Here is a 19,532-nt window from a genome sequence, read left to right on the forward strand (position 1 = left end):
AAGAATGGAAGAATGACTGACTGAATGGATGGGTGTATGAATGGATGAATGAACGAAAGAATGGATGACTAACTGACCGAATGGATGGGTATGAATGGATGAATGAACGAATGGATGACTAACTGACTGAATGGATGGGTGTATGAATGGATGAATGAACGAATGGAGGAATGGATGAATGAATGGATGGATGAATGTATTTATGTATGAATGAATGTATGTACGAATGAATGAATGGATGGATAGATGACTGAAAGAACGAACGAACGAAAAGATAGGTGGATGAATGGATGGATGACTGACTCTCTGAATGAGATTGCATAAATGAATGGATGGATGACAGAATGAATGGATGGATACATGGGTGAATGTATTTATGAATGAATGGATGAATGAAAGAATAGATGGATGGATTAATTTAATGAATGAATGAATGAACGAATGAACGAATGAACGAACGAATGGATAGATGGATGGATGCATAGATAAACAAATGAACGGAATGAATGGATAAACGAATGAACGAGAGAATGGACGAACGAACGAACGAACGAGCAAATGAATAAATGAACGAATGAACGAATTCTGAGGGATATTCAGACTATAAATTAGGTCTATTATGAGCTCTGAAGGCAAGTGTGTGCTAATAAATACTCTTCATGTTTGTGTGACGTTGAAAAGGGGTTGTTCGCAGCAGAAGCAATGGTCTAACTTTTCACTTGCTGAGTGTAAAAAATCCCCCGGCTGAACCATTTCCTCCGAATGAGGAGAAAATGGTACGCCATTGGTCTAGACGTTAGAATTAATGTAACTATATGTTGAGGGAAAAAAAGGAAGGTTTAAATTTAAACCAACTGCTGTAAGTGCTTAAAGGTCATTAGAAAATTTGAATTACCAGATAGACCGTAATATCGTTTTATATCATATAAAGACCATTGTTTTATGAATTCAGAGACATAGAAATGCATCATAGCGGTGACAATGATCTATAATCAATTTAATCAATTGGTCAGAAATATAAATATGATACTAACATTTGTGGGATAATTTATCGAAAACGGTTATGTACGGTATTTTACTACAACAGGAATCATGCGTTGACTAAACTTCACGAATCGCGGTAAGAATCATACGCAATAATGACAGTAATACGAATGTATTCTGTAATGCAATCACACAGTAGATTATAGGTTTCGTCAATATCGGTAGATGGTCAACCTCGGTAGATACGGTCAAACCGCGATAGATAGTCAACATCGGTATAACTCCAACCTCGTTATATATGGTCAAATGCGGTAATAAAGGATCCTCCTCGGTATAGATACGGTCAAACGCGGTAGATATAGTCAACATCGGTATAACTCCCAACCTCGTTATATATGGTCAAATGCGGTACTTAGGGATCAAAGAAGGTATAGGCGTCTGCAATATCGGTAGATGGTCAACATCGTTAGCTATATGGTCAAACTTAACAAATATGACCAGCCTTTGTAGTATACTCGAGACATTGGGTATTGTAAATCTTTGTCAAACCCATTGTATAGGCTGACTAGGGCGGTATAGAGCCAGACTGATTAGTTACTGATATATAGTACAGTGACTATGGACTCACTCGATGGACAAAGCCAAACTTGGTAAAAAAGGTCGTCTCGGTACACAAAATCGAACCATAGGTTAATTTGTTTTACTATATACAAGATATACAAACTTGACGGGCAGGTCAAATTCAGTACGTATCAGATATGTTCAATTATACGGTAAACATACATGGCTAGTCTCAGTGAAAATAGTCATGAACCATGTAACGATCATCATACAAGTTTATTTCATTCTAATTTTTGTCGTAATCTAAAGGAAGTCAGTTTTATTTTTCTCTATAATCTCGATGACTGGATCTGACACAGCATGCGACTAAAGGTACAATCTGCATACGCAAGTGTCTGTTAACTGTGAAATGCATATTAAATATATGTAAATTAACTTCTACAGATGTGGGTCAATTGAATTGGTTTTCAACACAGTCGGGTGCCGTTACTAGTAAGCTATATTCTACATAATATTACAGTTTCCATATTAAAATATATAGCCTCTGCATGTGGCTTGACTGTTGAGTTAATTACATGCGATTAGGTGATATATATCTTGTGTATTCATTCATCGAAAAAGATGGAACGCTGAAAATGTAAATACTCGTAGGGACGTCTGTATATCTTAGAAATCATCCACCAACTTTACATGACGTCACTTTCACAACAAGTTTACATGCTTCAATACTAGTAAACTTTCCCATATCATATACTTTAATGATAGCTGTGGAAAACGTGATTTCCATTGTAAATTCATCGTCCTACGATATACACGAAACTCCATGAACTCCATGTAAATGTAGCACATTGACAATAAACAAACAATCCAAGATGTCAACCGCCCACCCTTGGGTCTACAAGGCATATAGATTAAACTTGAAGCACAGTCGAACGTATAGTATATGTGCGTGTCCAAAGTAAGGAGTATCAATTAAATTAACATTTCACAAATGCACGCAAACATATTATATTCATATAAATATACATGCATACATTCACACACCTAAATATAAATATAAATATAAATATAAATATATATATATATATATATATATATATATATATATATATATATATATATATATATAGATTCTACTATTATGTTAAGCTGTATATTCCATGGATAAATTTAAACAATCTATCTTTTTGAAACATTGCTGAAAGGCAAAGTTGGTTGTCAGCAAATAATAAATACTGCTATGAAGAATGGTATTTGCCAGTTTAAATGATATATCAGTTTATACAATTTCCATCATTTACGATCTACGTATAATACGTTACTGTAAGAGAATTTTTTCCGCTCGATCAGCATCTCTGCAGTGGGAAATGAATCTAAGCGTTCAGTCGAAAACATTCTTCAATCTGTTGCAATAATTTGTGATTTTTGCACACGACCTATCATGAGAGGCCTGTAAAGGGTAACTTTATGGTATTAGACCATCTATTTGTAGGCATAAATTGTCATTTACCGCACATCTCTTGTTTTTTGTTTGTCCGGCTTTGGCTTGCATATTTACACAAAATTGAGATCACACTTTACAAAGAAAAACAGGGTACGCGTATTTTAAATATTGATGGACACGTATGCCACCTGCTGTCAAAGTAAAGGTTTGTACGACTTGACGACTTGTGTTAAACCTTTACCTGGATTGTGTTAAAACGTTTTATCCAGCATTTCAGAGGTGGAGTTGGGGAAAAGCGGTGGGGATGAGGGAGGGGAGGGGGGGGGGGGTGTGGCACATGCGCTCAGTTTATTAACATAATGTTTTTTATCCGTCTATCTGTACAATATGGGTTCAAAATATATATCTTGCTGATGATAACTTTGCCTTGGAATAGACACGAAGAAAAAACAACAGGCCAGAGAGAAGATTGTTAAATTTCAATTTTTGAATACAACAAGTACACACAAACAAACACTACAAAATAGAAACAGAGAAATGAGGACATTGGTAATGTTACTGTCGTGGTTTGGAAACCCATCTAGCCTATCGATTGTATCTTTGTTTGTTTTCGAATGTTGCAGTGGTCTGTTTATTCTTCTTTTGTTATATTTGGTTAACTTTACATACTTCCTTTCATCACGAATTTCTGCTATTTGCTTTGGTTTGACACAGATGGACGTAGAATAATATACATACTCTTGTACGTACGCCTGATGCACGCAGAATAACATACATATTCCATGTACATATGCCTGATATACGCATAATAACATACATGGTCCTTGTACATGCGCCTGATGCACGCAGAATAACATACATATTCCCTGTACATACGCCTGACGCACGCAGAATAACTTACATATTCCATGTACATACGCCTGATGCACGCAGAATAACATACATATTCCATGTACATACGCCTGATGCACGCAGAATAACATACATGGTCCTTGTACATACGCCTGATGCACGCAGAATAACATACATGGTCATTGTGCATACTCCGAATGCACACAGAATAACATACATATAGTCTCTGTACATAGAATAACATACATATTCCATGTACATACGCCTAATGCACGCAGAATTACATACATGGTCATTGTACATACTCCGAATGCACACATAATAACAAACATGGTCCTTGTACATACGCAAGGTTCACACATAATAACATACATGGTCCTTGTACAGGAATAAGATACAAAGTCCATGTACATACGCCTCATGCACACAGAATAAAATACCGTGGTCCTTGTATATACGCCTGATGGACAAAGTATACAACATAGATGGTCCTGGTACATACGCCTGGCGCACGCAGAATAACGTACATAGTCTCTGTACATACGCCTGATGCACATAGAACAATATACATATAGTCTCTCTACATAGAATAACATACATAGTCCTTAAATACGCCGGATGCACATATAATTACTTTGTATGGACGTTTAGTTCTTGTAGGACGTAAGGAACGATTGCTGGTCATAAAAGGCTAACTTTATAAAAATTTAACCAAAAAATTTACCAAATGAAGCCCTAGAAGGACTCGACTGGACTCTACTTCGAGTCCAGCTATTGTCGAGTCCGAGTCCGGTGCACTCGAGTTGGAGCTAAATCCGAGTCTAGACTAAAGCTGATTCATACAGGTTCAATGTAAACATTTCTTTCTCGCCCAAAATGGCGCAACCAGCCAGGTATCTTGATCACGGAGATATAAACTTATGTATACACTTCCGCCATTTTGATCACTCGATGCGCGAAACATCAACCTATTAATTTTCATATAGCATATAGTTCACTTGACACGCTTTCATAAGGGCGCTACGCATTTCAAACAATATGCGAAATGAATAATCCCATACGGTAGTCTACATGTAAAAGGTTGCAAAATAAGTACATTTATACATTCAGGAGATCACACACAATCTTGACTACAACAAAATGTACTCTTTAACTCCATTTGTTAATAATTTTGCTAGAATTTTAATAGTTGTAATTTTTAAAATTCGGTTTGCTGCTATGCAGTGACGATGACGGCACTTTCCTTTTCGTTTGGTAATTTATGGTGTGAACTCTGAACTCGGTTTGTTTCTTTACTTTCACTGTTTTCTTTCTCCTAAAAACATTCGGCATTGCCATGATGCCGAAGTTGCCTATTGCGTCAAAATTTGAAAAAGAAATTAACTGGTGTAATTATTTAGTTAGTGGACGTCCATGGTGGATGTAAACAGCTTCGTTGGGTGTTAAAATTCTGAATAGAAAATGTCAATCTCTCGCATATTTGGTGGCTGGCATTACTTCATGGAGATATGTTGAAATACAGGTCCACCCTCGACCAAAGTAAGTATTAGTATAGCTCCCTATATACCCGCAAGTCTAACTTAACATGATAATTTCAACACAATGAAATAGGTTATTGTCTGAGGGGGGGGGGGGTACATGTATAGATCTATACTTATTGCAAACAATAATTGCAGCTGACGTAATCATTAGGAGCATTAGAACATGTAAGGTTTGCTTCAGTTCGGCCTCTGACTATTATAATCTGCCTTGAAAACAAACAGGTTTTGCCCTGCAACGTCAATGAAGACTGGACAAACCAGTAATAAAGGGTGACGTATGAAGTAATCAACCAATGTAAATTGGATACGTACTAAGCGCAGAGGCCTTGTAACGAATGTTGAAGAAAAGTCAAATAACGCTATGAAATGCATGTACCCTAATGACATTCAGTGTCTCTTATCAACTTTCTCAGAAAACTATATCGAGCCCATTCAATATCTGCCTCTGTATATTTATCCCAATTCCCTTTCTATTGGGAATGTATTTACATTTGAATCTCCCTGCTTGTCGAAGTATTCTACACTTTGAATACTGTTAAATTTTACGGCGTTCGGATATACGGTACCGGTATCTATTATATACGGCTATTGTCGGCCAACGGATTCTTCGTTAACATCACGTTCAAAATACTTTCGGTAGACCGTCAGCTATATACTGCATCACGTCCATCCCTATACCATCTCCTACTCCTATTCCAAGTCCTACACATGTACCTACCCTAATCTCTACTGCTTCCATCCCCCCATTATCTTCTCTTCTCCCCTCCCTATTGCTTCCCCTCACCCTTCTCCTTCCCTTTCCCTCCCTCTTCTCTCTAAACATTCCGCACAATCAATTTGAAGTCTGCGATGTAAGCTTCGTGTTGCAAAGTCTATGATATATATTTTTTTTTAACTCACAACAAAAATACAAAAAAATATTTGCACAGTCCTGATATCCTTACATAAAGTTCACGTCATTTGTAGGTCGCATATTCATAGACTTTCTTAAAAATAAATATTTAAATAAATGTTCTTTCTTAATCGATGCACATGCATAAAATGATGCTGTAACCTGTTTGCGTCAGTTTATAGACAGCTGAAGGCATGCAATTGATGACAGCAATTTGTTCTTAAAAGTCGTATAGGTTTAGACCTGTATATGAGCTTTGTATAACTGTGTATGGCCACAAGCGTTGCTTTCATCTCTTTCTACAAATCTACATGTCAAATTAATCCGAGATGCATGCTATAGAAACTTAACATTTGAAGGGGTTTAACGCGGTAAATGAGGTAGGTATATACATTACACATAAAATGCATTCCACTGTGTTTTCCACTAAACATCCTTTGGCCTACTTATTTTAAGATATTCATTGTCGATGTGTTTTGTGCTTCGATTTTATACTCAATGTAAGTAAGACAATTAGGGTAACCACTAAAATATGCTAGAGAGAGAGAGCCATAACGGTCACCTTTTCAAATCAGTAACACTCTAAATAGCCTACTGCCAATCTTATAGCATTAGTTTTTACTAATGCCATAATTTAACTTTACGAACTAACTATATTCTTAGTTATATTCATAAAACTCTACTCTGCGAGATACTTTTTTATGGTAATGCTAAATAAAGTCAACGGTGGTATACACGTCGAAAATTCCCTCCGAAAGATCTCCGAAATGTGCGAATGTGCAATCATGCTGCCCTTTGTCAAACATGTAGGAAAATTTCACTCCTTCGTTTACAGTAGTATAGGATTATGTACTTAAAATCACATTACAACACTTAAATATATGAATAGGTGTTTAGCCTATAACGAATCGAAATGGAGAAAAATCTAAACTTAAGACTAAACACCAAAAACACAAAACAAAACAGAGGGGTATAAAGTAAACTCAAAACTTACCAAGAAGTCAAGAAATTGAGTATAGGATGAAAAACAACGAAGAGGAGGAAATTAAAATGACAGCATCAACTCGAACAGACGCCCTTAGTCCGCACAGTAGTTTACTTTTGAAGGTTGCTATAATTTTAACGAAAGTGAAAGAATCTTAACGACAGATTTATAGCGCGTCACGTTTTGGGCGTGGCCTATAGTCTTTGCAACGATATAACACACCCACTCACATTGCTTCCAGCCAATTATTTCAGAGTGAGAAGCTGCTATTTTGATTAATGAAGATAGTCAGAGTGGTGACATTTGCCTGTTGTTAGAAGGCAGGAAGTGAATCCGTTAAATATTTCATTTATATGTTCTAAACAACGATAATAAATTTAATGGAAACTATAAGTTAAAATAAGAAAATGAAGAAGAAGAAGAAGAAGAAGAAGGAGACAAAAAAAAACACAAAAACGCATGGATTAAAATATCTCCGATAAAACTGCTCTAAAAATAACACCGATCATTTTTAATCCCGGACTCTGGGTTTTGCTTGACATTAATCAGATTGTGGACAATATAAATAATAAAATAAATGATAACTGTATTAAGTTAACTTTGATAAACATATACGGATGTTTATCTATGGCTCAATAGTACGCATAAAGTTCATAGCATTAAAGAATAACATAGAATTGCAAACCAAAACCGAACCGAACGAAAATGGCAGAAGAAGAAGAATAACAGATACTAACAGGTACTGTGTGATTTTTACTATTGAATATTCAGTTATGATAATTTAAGCAGAGTTGCTACAGGTACATTGCAGTAACATTGAAGCCATATAGTGTCATATATCCACACTTCTCTACACTTGAGCGAATAACTGCAAATAATCTAGAGACAACTTTTGATAGTGCAGTGTATATCACAAAAGAAACAATAATAGTTCTAAAAAACTTAAATATTCATTTATGATAATTTATAGCAGAACTCATACACGTAAATGGCAGTTACACGATTTTCATACAGAGTCATATATCCAGACATTTCTATATGACAAAGAGCCAACAAATAATATATTACAGACTATGCACTTGTTATAGTGCAGTGTAAATCGCAAAAGAACCAATTGTTGTTCAACAGTTTTCGCATTGAATATTCATTTATGATAATATATGGCAGAAACCCTACAAGTATATGCCAGTACGCGATAGTCACACAATTTCGAATAAACTTTTCCATAGTAGCCTAGTTCGTAGGCCTATACTAGTAATATATTCAGCCTTTTGGATAAGATCTTGTGTAGTATCTATTCCATTCCAAGAGTCTCGTTTGATACTCATTTGAAGTAACATCGTCATGATCACACGGTCAGTCGCGATACAAGGGGACTGGTTGAGAATGGATCAAGTTGTTTCATTACAATCCCGGGATCTATCTTGGGTGAAATTTCTTTAAATTTCCTCGTATAATGCATAATTGCAAGTGGGACAGTGCAGAATATCAGGGAGTATCATATCCGTGCGATAGCTTCTACCATTCTACCGGATAAAATATCCCCGTTGTATAACATCCCCTAAACTCAGTGTACGGTGGGGGGGGGGGGGGCGTGTGATCAATGATGTTCAAGTGCGGGAAATGGACAAATTGAACTTGAGAAACCCCTTAATTTCTCGCTATGTTTTGTGCAGACAATAACTTAACCTTGAGCTGTTCGTTATTGCTATCACTTAATAAGGTAGTTCCATCCATCCAGTGCCCGTTTCTTTCGATCTCGATGAAAGAAAGCCATGTTGGTGAAAGACAGGAAGTTCAACTAATTATATTTTGTCTCAAAATCTACGGACAAGTCATTTTTTCTGATCCCATTCAATTTGGCAAAGAATTCAATTTTCACAGGGCTTCATATTGCTTATCTGACGCACGTGAGAGCAGAACAACATAAATAAGCAGCCCTTGCAACCACGCATGATCTTAGTACATTAATGTAATGTGCCGATATTGATCAACTTGAATATATATCGTCAATGATCAATTTATTCATATTACCGTTGGAAGGTGTAAGTGAGACCAGTGATATCCCCGAACCGAATATCATAGTTTATGATATAATAAAAAAAAACTTAAGAGTGGGGAGACTCACAATAGCGAACATATGGACGAACAGCAGGGGCGTAGCTAGAACGACTTTTTGGGGGGCTCAATACCTTCAAAGTGAGGCAAGCAGAGTAATGCTCGAACCTGTTTTCTAAAAAAAAAAATCCTGAGAATGTATAGCCCGCCCCACCCACCCACGATGGCTACGCCTCTGACTGGCCGAAGAATAATGTGAAGAAAATCCCGCCCATCTCTACCACACAATAACTGTGTTTACTCTACCAACATAACCGCGTATTGACAGAACAGTCTTTAAAAGAAAAACACTACTTGAAAATGCAGATATACAGAAGTACACTAATTTCATATGTAAAGAAGAAAGAGGGAACGAATGACTAATAACTCATCGCCATTAGCTAGTAAACCATCTTCTCTCCTTCCCATCATCAACACCACCACCTTCTTCTCCTTGTTCTTCTGTTCTGTTTATCTTGAATATATAGTAGCGAGATGGAATATATCAACTGCTGAACTATACTTTAGATTTTCTAACCGCTTTGAAAGATTAAGCAGCAGTTGGAGGAGGTTGTTAGATCTTGTCTTCATTTGCTCTTCTTCTTGTTCTTTCTTCTTTTTCATCTTCTTCCGATCATCATCATCATCATCTTCTTCTTCTTATCTCATTCGATATCAGTTGGCTTGGTTGTAAAATTGCATCTTTGAGCATTATTATAAAACGGACAATCTGATAGTATAAATAGGGACGTCTTGTTTTGGACATATCAATAGAGGAGGCTACATCCGGGATGCATTTCATATATATATATATATATATATATATATATATATATATATATATATATATATATATATATATATATATATATATATATATATATATATATATATATATATATATATATATATATATATATATATATATATATATATATATATAAACAGCATAGGCTATACACTGCCCATGTTAGGCTAGAGCGAGAGCTGGCTATCTGAAAATGTTCACATTAATAAATCTTTCGAGGATCTACTTCTCCTCAAAGTGAATTCCAGCAACACAAGGTGTTATATACAGTGAAAGCACTTGTTCGTTTGATTGTTGGAGTGATATGACGTCACGATTATTTGCGAGTGCACTCCTCTAAAGAAAGGGAGCTTTACCTATATAGGCCTATACTCTTAAGGAAAGAATTCTCACTTTTCGGAATAAAGAGTTTAGTTTTGAATTAATTGATCATACATTAAAAACAACAAGATCATTTAATCCTCCATTGTAAACACACAAAAGGAGACTATAGACATAATATCAGTCTTGATGTATGATAGACCAAGAATAAAAAGAAGAAAACATTCAGCGATATTAATGTTGCTATAACTTTTCTTCTTTTATTCTCAAGATTTTCTAAAATATACTAAACTTATAGAATACTCCTTAATTTATTATGATATCGGCTCCTTACTATACAAGCTGTCATATTAATATTAGCCCATTATTTTGATATATTGTAATAACTCAAACGAAACATGCTCCTTAATCTTCAATTAAATAACAGAACAGCCTTTCATAACATTCAACAACATTAGTCTTCGACAAATTTTTAATTCATTTAATATAAATATGTTACTTCAAGCCATAAAAGCTAACGTTTGCCATTGTGTGTTTCGCTACTCCTGAGGAACAGACGTAATGATATGTGTGTTGGAGTCAGTGTAGAGTCAGACAGGTTCGTTGTTGAGCCTCAGACGGGTTAAGGTTCCCTACCTAAATATTAAAAACTGTATAGAATACAAACTAGACTGAAGGTAATATGTTATACCCTTTAACGCAACGACATAAGTAAGCAATATAGTTTGGTCTTCAACCACTGTAGACTCAAAGAAATTGTTCAACTTATAAGAAATTCATTTCTTTAAAACTCAAAGCACTCTCGCCTCGCTGTAATGTTCGTTTTGTGTTCTCCATGCACTTAGAGTAAGCCTTCTCATAGTTATTGGTAAGTGAATCAAATTCTTTGTGGGACTGGTTGTTACGACAGGAAAACTTCCTAATAGCTATCTGTGGTGGTATCAACCAGTGGCGGAGATTTCTTGTCAGAAGTGGGGGGGGGGGGGGGGTTGCAGGCCATTGATGAAATAAAAAGTCATAACTGCTGGCTCACTATCTAAGTGGAGCGCCACCATAAGTTGGCGCGAAGTGCACAAGAATTTTTTGGCAAATATTGCCTCCCAGATTGCAGTAAATTGCACTGCCCAGGCCTTGAAAAGCTGCATTTAACCAGGGGCGTATGCAGGATTTTCTAACCTGGGGGCGCGTATTACTATCTAAGCGGAGCGCCACCATTGGTTGGCGCGCAGCGTACAAGCAAATTTCTGGTTTTGGTACCCCCAAGATCACCGGAAATGGCACTTCTCGTGCTTGAAACTGACCAACCATATGTACACTTTTGCCTGAGAACCAAGTTTTTTACAAATACTTTTTTTCTCATCTATAACCTTTTTGAAGATTGTCACCAGTCACACATCATGTTCGACTTCATCACATATCCTGTGGATCATTGCTTTTGTAGGTGATTCTTCATCGCGGCCCACAATATCCGTCAGCCCCACTGTTCAGAATTTGAAAATTCACAATTCTCGTGCATAAATTCACTTCAAAACATACCCATAATGTTGCACAAAATATCATCTATGGACAACCGATATAGAAAAACCTCCTTCAACCCTAACAGACGGGTCAAATTTGCACGAGTATGATGAAGTATGATGAAGAATGTTGGTTAGGGAATTTTCAAAAATTCAGACGGCTACTAAAAAATTTCTTTGAAGGAAATAAAAATATACCAGATATTTCCGAAACCGAACACTACACACATCGACAGTTTTGAGCATGGGCGCAGATCAGTCTTGGATAATGGTGGGGACGCGTGTCTGTTCTATGACACTATCTAAGCTGAGCGCAACCATGGGTTCGCACGTAGCGTACGATTTTTTGGGCAAATATACCTCCCAGATCGCCGGAAATAACACTTCCCAGACCTAATGATGCTCCTAAACCTCCTTCAGTTTTAGATCTCATGGCTTAGAAATTTAGTTTGGAGAAATACATGGGCGTCTGCAGAAAGAAAATCAGGGGACAAATAATCCAAGTAGACTTTTGTATATACGATGGGTCTGGGGTCCTCTCCCAGAAAACAAATATAGACTGCCGCAAATGCGATTTCCGTCCTATATTTAACAACTGTGGATAAAATACAATAAAATGAGAACTGCTGCATGTCATTTGCACAATGCTGGATCAAACTGCGCCAAAGTTCAATACAGGGGAACTTGAAATGCAGCTATTGGTCAAGACAAATTGGTGGGGACACGGTATATCATGTCCCCACTACTGAAAAAGTTGGTGGGGACGCGTCCCGCTGTCCTCACCAGGATCTGCGCCCATGGTTTGGAGGCTGTTTATCGTGGAACGCCATTTTCATGCTCACTGATATGATGTGATATCTGCTGTTTGTTTTACAAATTCGAATAATTTTGTCACTGTTCCTCTTTCTCTTCCCGTTTTCTTGCCGTATTTTCTACTCCATCCTTTTCTCTTTCTTCTTTTTCTTTTCCTTCCTTCACCTCGTTGAAGTTGGCAAGTGTATACAGTTCCAAAGCTATTCAACAGCAACAAAACGTTATTTTGTGCATGTCTGTTGTGGGGTGAAGTTAGCGCTATATGAGCTACAAGTTCCAATGCGCAAGGTGGGGGAAAGGGGCTAGAAATGATGTGTGGGTCAATTCTAACTCGGTTTTCGGTCGTTAATTGTTGATGTAGCCTACCAGGTAAAAGGTTGAAATGACTTTAACAATTTCAAATTTAATAATTTGATTTATTATGCCATTTGGAGCACATAACATAGGCTATAACAGAACATTACTGGCAAAAACTAGGGGGGGTTGATTGTGTGGGCCAACCCCCCTCTTCAAAAAGTGGCAGGGGGGGGTTAAAACCCCCCCAACCCCCCTGTTTCTCCGCCACTGGTATCAACACAGAGTTAACACATCACACACACCGAACACTGACAAGAGGTGAAAAGCTATTTGTATGAAATGCAATATGGATTTCATGGACGTCTTCAACAGTGAACTTTTCATTTCATTATAATCTCTTCGTTTATCGTATTCCTTGATTAATGGATTAATCTATTGAAATAGAATTTGACTGATTTTTGTGTCAATTATTGTTTTTGGTAGGAACAATTATAATCAATATAGATGTCTTCGACGTTGCATCTGTTTTACTTATTCTGTGTAGAAATGTATCCCCCGCCCAGAATCTATCTATCATTTTTTTTTAATTTTCTATTCACACTGACTCTTAAAGTGACTTGCTTATTGTCGAAAACCTGTTACGCAATCAATATCTCGTCATTATAATGAAATCGGGTGATTTCTGTTGTTCTGGGACATAATTATATAGCTTCAAGGATTTTTCTTTAATATAATGACATTTCATACATCATTACTGAAACTGATTTGGACTCACAGTGGGTTCGTAATGGCTTCACCGTGACATAATTAGCACTGCTAGAGAAATAAATTACCTGAAGATCATTAAATTCAAGAGCGTAAACAAATAACATGACGTTCATCTTTTTCCTCCTTGCCAGTTTTCCCATTTAATATAAAAGTCTGTATGGCTTCCCATATATCTGGAAGGTCATACAAAGAGTTGCAATTATAGTTCAACACAGAGTACAGTAGCCGCACTGCAGAGTTTCAGTATATGCAAAATATCGTTAAAGTAAACCACATAGTACGCTAAAGTTTTCCACGATGTACCCGTTTTTTATGAGAAAAACTCAGCAGCTAATTTGAAATGTCCCAACAATTTTCAGAATATGGTTCTGGCCGTGCGTTTGTTCATTGTTAGGAATATGAAAGGTCACTTCTCTTTGTCTGATGACAAACTTTACGAATTTCAAACACCTCCTGTACTCCGAGAAATCTGGGGTGGAGATGGGGGGGGGGGGGCGGGGGGCGAATTTCTTTTTCCTGAACCTTTCGGGCAGTGTACGTGGAGTTTAGCCAATCAGAGCGAGGCTGTGTTGATGACGTACTACAGTAAAGATAGCGGCGTGCTTACCAAATGTTGAAGTGCATGGGGAAATCACATTCGATAAGTCAACATAATTGTTGTACTACAGCAGAAAGTATTGAGGTATATAGGCCTTGCACTAATAACATTATACTGAATCATTGTGCACAACTTACGTGACGTTTGCATCGGTTTTTGTTGAAAAACGGCGATGTATGATCGCTGTCTGTTGTACAAATTTACAATGTCTTCAGATTGACATGACACTGTACTCAGTACTGTAGTACTGGTACAGTAGTCTGTTACGTACTTACAGTTTACACACATCTACACAGCATTATTTGTACACAGTGGTACAGTCCTATAGCACCTCCTTGTGAGAGACGAGGTCCAGTAATTAACGGTTTATTGTGGAAACTGCCAAATGTTTGTTGTAAACTGATGAGCGAATTAGGTAAATAAGAGTGCAAGTACTGCCCTTGTTTTATTATGAAATAAATCCTCTCTCTTTAATTGTTCCAGAATGAATATCTGTTTCCCTTGTCTTTTATTCTAGCAAGTCATCTGCCTTTAAATTAAGATAAACTTTCCTAAAACGGATGTACCACATTTTGGGGCTGAGACCGATTTCCCTCTTATAAGATCTAGAAGGAAAATAAACAAAAGAAACTATATATATTTTCGCCACACTATCTTCGGAGTTTCATATATAAGATGACCATGCACGAAAACCACGACATAACTTATAATATCGATTTTCAATTCATGATATAATACTTGGACATAACTACTTGAACATGAGAAAAAATGGGGGGAAAATCCACACGGGGGCTCGAACTCGCGCTCTTTCGTTTTCCACCTTATGTTACTGAGGGGACGCATTTACCCGACTGACCATCTTTACTGAGTAGTACGTCATCAACACAGCCTCGCTCTGATTGGCTAAACTCCACGTACACTGCCCGAAAGGTTCAGGAAAAAGAAATTCGCGGGCGGGGGGGGGGGGGGGGGGGGCTGTACACACAACAGTTTGTCATTATACTCTATTATCCCCTTACAATAAAGCCAATGGTATAACCAAAAGGCAGGCGATTGGACTACGGAAGCAGTTAAACAAAAATGACCCAAACTAAAATGTTTAAATATGCTTATCCATTATCAACTGTAGTTCATTTCTTCAGGGAGGATGACACATCCTTCCTCGGTTATGGGACGTTGTCCCTTATCATGACTAGACTTATACTATGTCTATAGTCTGTACATGTTACCATACATGGCCTACAGCTATACAACAGGTACCCCATACGTGTATGTCATTCGTAAACAAATATCAGTCGTTCAACCAAAGTCCGATGTAGGGCAATGATAACTTTCGGAGCGATGTCAGATAAAACTGATCAGACGTGGAGGAAAGAAAACGGGAATTTCATTTGAGAACGAGTTTTAGATCATGAAATTTCTCGATGAAATCCCTTATTATGGTACGAACTAATGATATATTACAGTTCAAAACGCACATTACCCCCGCCCCACCGTCCATTCCAGAAAAAGATAATCAAAATTTTTTGTTGGAAATGCACCTTTGAACTCTGAATTTTTAGTCTGAAACTATCATGAATATAACCAATTTCTGAATTTCTGCATGAAATGATGAAAGCTAACTTTTAACTTATAATATTTCATTTTGTATTAATCACGTATGTTTTCATTGCCCAAATTTCAGAAACGCAGTGTCCAACATCAGTGTACGGCTCTGCCCGAGACAGAATGACGCCGCCATCTGTTAAATTCTGATTTCTGCTGTCAAGCGCTATTCAATCTTATGTATTTCTATGGGCTCTTGTACACGGTGTGGTACAAAGCCACGTTAATGAGATGAGAGAGAAACCATACAAATAGGTTATTTCTTTGTGATACAACAAAAGCCTCGTGACAAATTGGGAACTACAAATATGATCGAAAATAAGATATATTTTCCAAGCCGAAGTGAGTTGGGGTGGGGTGAGAAACAATTAAGCCTGGGTAGCACACAATAACCCAAAACTTCCTGACAAAACTGTTCCTCTGTGCATCTGTAGCATAATCAAATTGCCATATTTGAATGGTTTTCAGCTAATCGACACGTTCTTATTCTAAAATGGAAATACCGGCAATTTTTCATTTGGAGGAGGGGAGTGGGTATGGGGGGTGGGGACAAACTTCAAAGGCCAGTGAGGCATGTGTTTAAAATATCAATTCTCAAAATTTAAATGTGAAATAGAAATCAGCCCGGGCTGGTAGCAGCCTCAAATGCAGCGCTACTTAATTTAACACACAGGTCAGTTCCTCAGAGATACAACATAAACTTAGTACATAAAATATTGATGGACTCAAAATTCATAACATTTTTACAATGCATTACGAAAGATCAAAGAAATGATGCTGATGCCATCCCGGATGATCAGTGGTTGATACGGAAGTTAGAAAAACGATTTTGGTCGCGTTATTCGAATAATATTAATAATAAAAAACGACGACAACAAGAACAATGGATTAACATTTAGGCCTGCACCTAGTAGCTGACGTCATCATAAATGTAACATTCATTGAAAACCGGGAATATTTTACAGACACAATTTAGGTAGTAGTGTACAGTAACTTCACACGTGTCCCCTAAATTCGCGTAGACTGGGTAATATATATGCAGCTGCGTTGATAGACACTGTAGTTGCTATGCTCATAAGTCAAATTGTTACCACTTTTTCAATCACATTTTTATCTACAAAAACCTCCACGGAAACGGTCAAAACTGTCACAGAGGAACAGGAAAACATCTATGTTGTATTTTAAGACATTTTCTTGTATTATTCCACCCATTTAGCTGATTTAAACAATAGTCTTCAACACATGAGCGCAGTTAGGGAAACTTGTTTTCTTGCTTACGGGCAGATTGACTCCCGACCTTTACGAGTGTAATCCTTTCTATTTTTGGCAGAATCTGGTCAAACTGTCATGAAATCACATAGCTGAAGTATAGAACTAAACCACTGTGCAAATCGGCGATAATTTTTATCACCGCTATCCTTTGAAAGAACATAAATGCTCGTATAAGAGCTACAACCGCGAATTTAGCGTCATGATACCAACTACTTGCACTATAACAAGTGAGACTAAACTTCTGCGGAAAATTATCCTGTAAATAGCACTGGGCGATTTTTATCCAGGCAGTTACGACACAACTGTAGCTTTTCGTGCACAAATTATTTAAAAATAAAACAGAATTTATCAAGGGCGTAGGAACCGGGGGCGGGCTGGGGGGGGGGGGGGGCGCCAGCCCCCAGTGAAAAATATGGAGGGCGGAAGTATCATTCCGCCCCCGCTTCGCAAGTCAGAAAACCCCTTCTTCATTTCCAAATGAGAATAAAATCTCATTTGGAGCACCAAATTGCATCTAAGGCCAGGTGAAAATGCAAAAGTTTTACAAAATGGAGTGGGTGTTGAAGTGTGCTACATTGCACCACATTGCATCTGAGGCCACCTGGAAATGCCAAAAAAATTCCAAAGGGGAGGGGGACACCCCCTCCCCTTAGACCCCTCCCCAGGCCGGCCATCAGTCTTCAGCCCCCCTCCACTCAAAAGTACCTTCCTACGACACTGGAATTTATACCAACAAATGCCTGTTTAGTGGGCCACCCTGGATACCACCGACTGGGATCCATTGTTCTCATCAGCTAATTCAATTGACGAGGCAACGGACATTGTCACTAGCTATGTTAACTTCTGTGTCGCCACAATCATCCCTCTACAGACCTACAAGATCTATCCGAATAATATGCCGTGGGTCACAAAGGAACTTAGAGATTTGGATGAAAAGGATGAAGCTCTGATGGAAGGTAACAAAACAAGGGTGAAAGAGGTACAGAAATGCATCTAAAACTCAAAGAATGTAAACAAACATACAGAGACCAATTAGAAAGAAACTTTGCTGAAAATAATTCTGCTGGTGCATGGAAAACGATGCAAATGCTGACTGGATACAGACAGAAGTCGGTGACCCCGGGTAAGAGGTCACACAAACTTTCGTGGAAGAGTTGAATGAATTTTTTAGTAGATTCGAAAGGACTTTACAACTGAGAACAATGTAGTTATGATCGAGTGGGTTGATTAGTGAATTAATGGAAAATGGTTTCAACAATGAGATTTGCTTTACTGAACATGAAGTTAGGGTAGTGTTTGGATCATTGAAAACCAGCAAAGCTGAAGGCCCTGACGGTTTATGCAATAAGATCCTTAAACTCTGCAAAACTGAACTGGCCGGGATTTTCACAAAACCTGGCAATGTTCTTCAGACAGCGGCTCAATTCAACGACTGTGGAAACGTCATTAGTAATACCCTTCCCCAAGAAAAAGAATGCAACTGAGCCTATAATGATTTTCGGCCCGTCTCACTTACCTGTAACGTCATCAAATGTTTCGAAAGACTTATAATGAATCGCCTTCTCAGTATTACAGATTAGTTCATTGACCCCATACAGTTTGCTTATAGGGCAGGGAGGGGGGGGGGGTTGATGATGAGGTGCTGACATATCTGCACAAAGTTTACTCTCATTTAGATAAAGATAGACAGTATGCGAGATCTACTTTTATAGACTTTTCTAGTGAATTCAACACAATTGTCCCCACATTAACTTACAACTAAATTAATCGCATACGGTGTATCCCCTCGAATTACCCTATGTATTCATGATTTCCTTAGATATAGACCTCAGAGGGTGAAGGTATAGGCGACGTCTACTCAGGGGAAATGACTTTAAGTGTAGGTGCGCCTCAGGGCTTTGTCCTCTCCCCCTGGATTTTTTCCCTGTATAGGCCTACCAGCGACTGTCAGAGTATGACCAGTGATTGTAGCGTCATCAAATATGCCGATGATACTGTCATTACTGGTTACCTATCAGATGACATTGACTCATATACGTCACCACGGTTGCAAGGTTTGTACAGTGGTGTGATGATCATTTGTTACAACTTAATGTGTCGAAAACTAAGGAGCTGATTATAAATTTCCGTCGCAAGCCAGTAAATTACGCTCCCATTTATGTTCATTGGGAACAAGT

General features: G+C 37.7%; 1 protein-coding gene across 2 annotated transcripts in view; it reads right to left on the reverse strand.

Moving 5' to 3' along the window:
- The window catches only part of LOC139966354 (uncharacterized), a 129,882-nt gene extending 122,471 nt beyond the window's left edge, over positions 1–7,411 (reverse strand). For both annotated transcript variants that reach the window (XM_071969272.1, XM_071969269.1), the window contains exon 1: positions 7,269–7,411. The gene's annotated coding sequence lies outside the window, so the exon portion shown is untranslated. The remainder of the gene's footprint in view (positions 1–7,268) is intronic.
- Positions 7,412–19,532: the final 12,121 nt, after the last annotated feature.

Source organism: Apostichopus japonicus, chromosome 4, assembly GCF_037975245.1.
Source record: "Apostichopus japonicus isolate 1M-3 chromosome 4, ASM3797524v1, whole genome shotgun sequence".
NCBI lineage: Eukaryota > Metazoa > Echinodermata > Holothuroidea > Aspidochirotida > Stichopodidae > Apostichopus > Apostichopus japonicus.